Source organism: Triturus cristatus, chromosome 7 (assembly GCF_964204655.1).
Source record: "Triturus cristatus chromosome 7, aTriCri1.1, whole genome shotgun sequence".
In the NCBI taxonomy this organism is placed as follows: Eukaryota; Metazoa; Chordata; class Amphibia; order Caudata; family Salamandridae; genus Triturus; species Triturus cristatus.
The window spans coordinates 775,468,681-775,474,680 of record NC_140590.1 but is presented as its reverse complement, the minus strand read 5'-3'; positions in this window follow the sequence as shown (position 1 = coordinate 775,474,680).

The window sequence follows — 6,000 nt, the reverse complement described above, 5'->3', positions numbered from 1 at the left end:
TACATTTCCGAAATTGGGAATGCTCATACTAGCATGAGAATTATCAGTGATTTTTTAGAATGACTTCTTTTTTACACAATGTCTTTCATTTGGAAGGCAGAAATGCATCGAACGTCAATAGGTAATAACAGTTCCTTTACAAATCTGAATTACCCTAAGTCTCCCGATAAAAATGGTACCTCACTTGTATGGGTAGGCATAGTGCCCACGACAGGAAATGGCTCAAAACCCAACGTGAACACACCACATTTTCACAATGCAAAATTACCCTTTTTTAGCAAAGTGCCTGGCTGTAGTTTTTTAACCCTAGCTCTGCCGGCACCTAGGGAAACCTAGCAAACCTATACATTTTTTAAAACTAGACACCCAGGGGAATCCACGATGGGGTGACTTGACTGCCTCTCACCAGGTTCTATTACCCAGAATCCCTTGCAAACCTAAACTTTTGTTAAAAAAACACATTTTTTTCTCACATTTCTGTGGTGTCAAGTTCTGGAATTTGTGTGGATCCACAAATTTCCACCCACCTCGCGTTCCCCAAAGTCTTCAGAGAAATATGGTACCTCACTTGTGTGGGTCGGCCTAGTGCCCGCAACAGGAAACGTTGCAATAAAGCAACATGGACACACCTCAATTTCGCAGTGAAAAATGATCCTTTTTTGGCAAAGTGCCTAGCTGTAGTTTTTTAACCATAGCTCTGCCGGCACCTAGGGAAACCTAGCAAACCTATACATTTTTTAAAACTAGACACCCAGGGGACTCCACGATGGGGTGACTTGACTGCCTCCCACCAGGTTCTGTAACCCAGAATCCCTTGCAAAACTAACACATTGCCAAAATAAACACATTTTCCCCACATTTCTCTGGTGGAAAGTTCTGGAATCTGCGTGGTTCCACAAATTTCCACCCACCCCGCATTCCCCAAAGTCTTCCGAGAAAAATGGTACCTCACTTGTGTGGGTCGGCCTAGTGCCCGCGACAGGAAACGGCGCAAAACGTAACGTGGACACACCTCAATTTCGCAGCGAAAAATGACCCTTTTTTGGCAAAGTTCCTAGCTGTAGGTTTTGAACCATAGCTCTGCCGGCACCTAGGGAAACCTAGCAAACCTATACATTTTTGAAAACTAAATACCCAGGGGAATCCAGGATAGGGTGACTTGACTGCCTCCAACCAGGTTCTGTTACCCAGAATCCCTTGCAAACCCCCAAAAGTGGCGGGTCCTTAGGCCTCCCACACGAGTAAGGCACCAATTTTATTGGGAGACCCGAGGGAACGCTGGGTGGTAGGAAATTTGTGTCAGCCCGGTGATGCCACAACTTTCCCACACAAGAATGTGTGAAAAAGGTGATTTTTTCAGCTAAATTTGAGGTTTGCAGGGCATTCTGGGTAAGGAAACGTTGGGGGGTCCACGCAAGCCATACCTTCCTGGAATTCCCCGGGTGTTTAGTTTTCAGAAATGTGTAGGTTTGGTAGGTTTCCCTAGATGGCCGCCAAGCCCGGGGCCAAAAACTCATGGGACCCCCTTTGCAAAACCAAGTTGTTTTGTGATAGGTTATTTTGATGTCTCCTCAATAGGTTTTGGGCCCTTGCCTGATGCGGGCACTAGGCCTACCCACACAAGTGAGGTACCATTTTTCTCTGAAGACTTTGGGGAACGCGGGGTGGGTGGAATTTTGTGGACCCACGCAGATTCCAGAACTTTCCACCAGAGAAATGTGAGGAAAATGTGTTATTTTGGACACATTTTTATGTTTGCAATGGATTCTGGGTAACAGAACCTGGTGAGAGCCAGTAAAGTCACCCCATCCTGGATTCCCCTCGGTGTCTAGTTTTAAAAAATGTACAGGTTTGCTAGGTTTGCCTACGTGCCAACTGCGCTAGGGCCCAAAATCCACAGGTATGCACATTGCTAAAAAAAAGTCGGAGCCCAGTGGGCTTTCTGCCGCCCTGGGGGGGAATCGGGTTTCATCCCGATATGCCCCTAAAGGGGCAGAAAGACTGTGGGTATTTTTTGTGGGGGTGGGGGCATTGGTATGACCATTTTGGGCAGCCCCCACGCATAAAAAAGCCTGCGTACTCGCTGGCGCCTAGTGGGCTCTCTGCCCCCCCCCAGGGGGCAGATCAGGGGCCACTGCCACCACCTGCCCTCCTGGGGGGGGGGGGGCAGAAAGACTGGAATTTCTCTGGGGGTGGGGTGGGGGTATTGTCATGCCCATTTTGGGGAGTCCCTACCCCTACACTAATAAAACAAAAAAAGCCATGGTTTCTAGTGGGCTTTCTGCGCCCCCCAGGGGGGGCCAGATTGGGGGCTACAGCTCCCATCTGCCTCCTGGGGGGCAGAAAGACTGTCATTTTTGTGGGGGGAGGGTGGGTGCCCACACCCTAAAAACAATTACGCAAAAACATCCCTGGTAGATAGTGGGCTTTCTGCCCCTCTGGGGGGAGGGGGCAGAAAGGCTGTAATGGTGGCGGGGGTGGGGGCATTGGCAGGCAGCCTCCAACTAAAAATAAAATCCATCACCCTAAATACAATTGCGCGAAACAAATCCCTGGCGTCAAGTGGGCTTTCCGCCCCCCCCCCCCCCCGAAGGGGCAGATTAGGGGCCAATGCCCATCTGCCCCCAGGGGGGCAGAAAGGCTGTAATGGTGGTGGGTGGGTGGGGGCATTGGCGTGTCTGTTTCGGGCAGCCTCCACCCTAAAAAAAACCTTCTAAAAACAAATCCCTGGTGTTTAGTGGGCTTTCTGCCCCCCCCCCCCGAAGGAGCAGATTAGGGGCCAATGCCCCATCTGCCCCCCAGAGGGGGCAGAAAGGCTAATGATTGCGGGGGGTGGGGGCATGGGCATGCGTGTTTTGGGCAGCCCCCACCCTTATTTTTACTTTCTAAAAAAATCCCTGGTGTCTAGTGGGCTTTCCGCCCCCCCGAAGGGGCAGATTAGGGGCCAATGCCCCATCTGCTCCCCAGGGGTGGGTAGAAAGGCTGTAATGATGGTGGGTGGGTGGGGGCATTGGCGTGCCCGTTTCGGGCAGCTCCCACCCTAAAAAAAAACTAAAAACAAATCCCTGGTGTTTAGTGGGCTTTCTGCCCCCCCCGAAGGGGCAAATTAGGGGCCAATGCCCCATCTGCCCCCCGGGGGGGGGGGGCAGAAAGACTGTAATAATTGGGGTGGTGGGGGCATGGGCCTGCCTGTTTTGTGAAGCCCCCACCCCTATTTTTTTATTTTGTATTCCCTGGTGTCTAGTGGTCTTTTTTTTGGGCAGGGCAGAAAGGCTGTAATGGTGGCAGGTGGGTGGGGGCATTGGCGTGCCCATTTAGGGCAGCCCCCGCCCTACAAAACCCTAAAAAAAATCCCTGGTGTTTAGTGGGCAGATTAGAGGCCACTGCCCCATCTGTCCCCGGGGGGGGGGGGGCAGAAAGACTGTAATAATTGGGGGGTGGGGTCCACTAGACACCAGGGAATTTAAAAAAAAAAAATCGGGGTGGGGGCTGCACAAAACAGGCAGGACCATGCCCCCATCCCGATTTTTTTTTTTTTTAATTCCCTGGTGTCTAGTGGGCTTTTTGCCCCCTCGGGGGGCAGATTGGGGGCTACTGCCCCCATCTTCCCCCCAGGGGGGGCAAAAAGACTCAATGGTGCCAAAATAATCAGGGGGGAGCAAAGGCCCTCGCCCAAGGGGCCGCTCCCCCCTCCCTGGTGTCTAGTGGGTGGATCCCTGCTTGGGGATCGCCCTCCTGTGGCGATCCCCAAGCAGGGATCCACTGGGGAGATTCTCCCCTTTCCAACAATACCTCTCCCGTCTTTCTACGTGCTCAGGGGGCTGAGATAGCCCCCTGAGCATGTAGAAAGTGAAACTGAAATGAGCCTCTTGGCTCATTTCAGTTTCACTGTAATGACGTCGGCACGACGTGCGCGCCGATCGTCATTACAGGGAAAGCAGGGTGGAGGCCTCGGGAGCTGGGGAAGCTCTTCCCCAGCTCCCGAGGCTATTTTGAATTAAAGGGAATCCCTCGGGTGCCCGCACCAGAGGGATTTCCCAGGGAATGCCTCATGACGAGCTGGACTCGTCATGGGCACACGAGAACTGTGTGCCATGACGAGTCCAGCTCGTCATGGGCATTCAAGGGGTAATATAAATTGTCAAATTCTTCCAAGTTTTTTGCAACAGCAAGCCCAATCTCTTCATCCCATTCGATATTTAGGGATCTGCCTGCATTACTAACAACTATGAGGAACTTTTTTTATTGAATTACTTAGCCATGATTATAAAGATTAGAAATGTATTAGATAGATGGACCCTTCTTCCACTTACATTAATCGGTAGGATAGCCCTTATAAAAATGTCAATTTTAGCATTATTAATATTTTTATTTTCAAATGTGCCGATTAAAATTAACATGTCTTACTTTAAACAATTGGAAGCTATATTACGTCAATTTATTTGGAAGAAAAAGGCCTCACGAATAAGACTGCCATTGCTTCAACTCAACATAAGGCCAGGGGGGTTGGCACTTCCCCATGTGCCAACCTATTATGAAGCTACTTTTATAGATATATTGGCTCGAATACTAGATGGCAAGGAATCATTGGATAGTTTTTTTGTGGATAAGATGGTGCAGGAAGCAGAATCTTAGACTTCAATCTTTATGAAAATGGCAAAACTCCCAAAAAAGACTCGATATAAGACATTACAAGAATTTGGGGATAGAATACGGGTATTCTATCATATGAAGGCTCAAACAGCGGGATATGAGTTTTTGAAACTCGCGGAATGCAAAACGCTGGGTCTTCATATATAGAGTAGCCAGATACTATTTTGGGACAATAATGGGTTTAGGGAACTAGGCCACTTTATAGGAAGGGGGAGATGTTTAAAATGGCAGGAGTTCCAGGCTAGGTGTGACGCTAGTTGCAAGCCGTATTTTGGGGGTTTTTCTCAGATTACTCAATTTGTGAAAAAATGTTGCTCTCCATTAAGCAATCCCCGGCGCCCTTCTTGACAGCTATTTATAGAACTAAACTAAGTGGTGTTGGAAACTAGTACAGAGTTTAACGGAATCAAAGGGATAGCTCTCTAGTAACAGGCTTTTTAGATAAGATTTCCCAAGAGAAACAGTGTACCTTTTCAGAACTAGAGTTGCAGGAGATTGCGATATACGGCAATAAAGTACTAAAAGCTGCAAATTTCAAAAGAATGGCATTTTTTATCACGCTGGATGTCTTATAATACACAAAGAGTTTTACATAAGATGTATTCAGAAGTAGAGGACAAGTACTTTCGCTGCCAACAAATGGTTTTGGGGGGCTGGCTACATATTTTTTCCACCCGCCTGCTTTTAACCCAGTTCTGGGACGAAGTGTTCTCCACTTTCAACAAGGGCTTACAGAGAAAACTAAAACCAGAGCCAGAGATAGCATTGTTTGGGTTTGTAAGGCAGAGCTCTAATGCCCCAATCTCCCAAGGGGGGAAAGAATTTATAGCGATATCCGCTTTAGTAGTACGGTCCTTGATTCTTCAGATTTGGAGGACAATTAAAGCTCTAAACTACCTAAATTGGCATAAAAAAATGTTACATATTAAAACCTTCGAGGAAGCATATGCAAAGAGGGCAGGGGCTACTAAGAAATTCTGGGGAATTTGGAAATTTATGGAGGACACAAGAAAGTAAAATATATAGCATTTTAGAATGAGACAGGATGGTTAACTCTTGGTAGATAAGATATATCTATTATTTAATGAAGAAAGGTTTTAAAATGTTATCTAAAGAAGTTTTATCTGTAATAATGAAATTATTGGGTTAATTATGTAAAAGCTGCTATGCATTGCACTTTAGCTTTAGTATTTAGGATAAGTAGGAGGTTCGTGATGTCTTGAAAATGGTTGAATCATGTAAAAGCTGCTATGCACCGCACTTTAGTTTCTGAACTTAGGACATGAGGGAGATTTGTCTTTTAATAACTTGATTGTAAAAGCTGCTATGCACCGCACTTTAGTATTT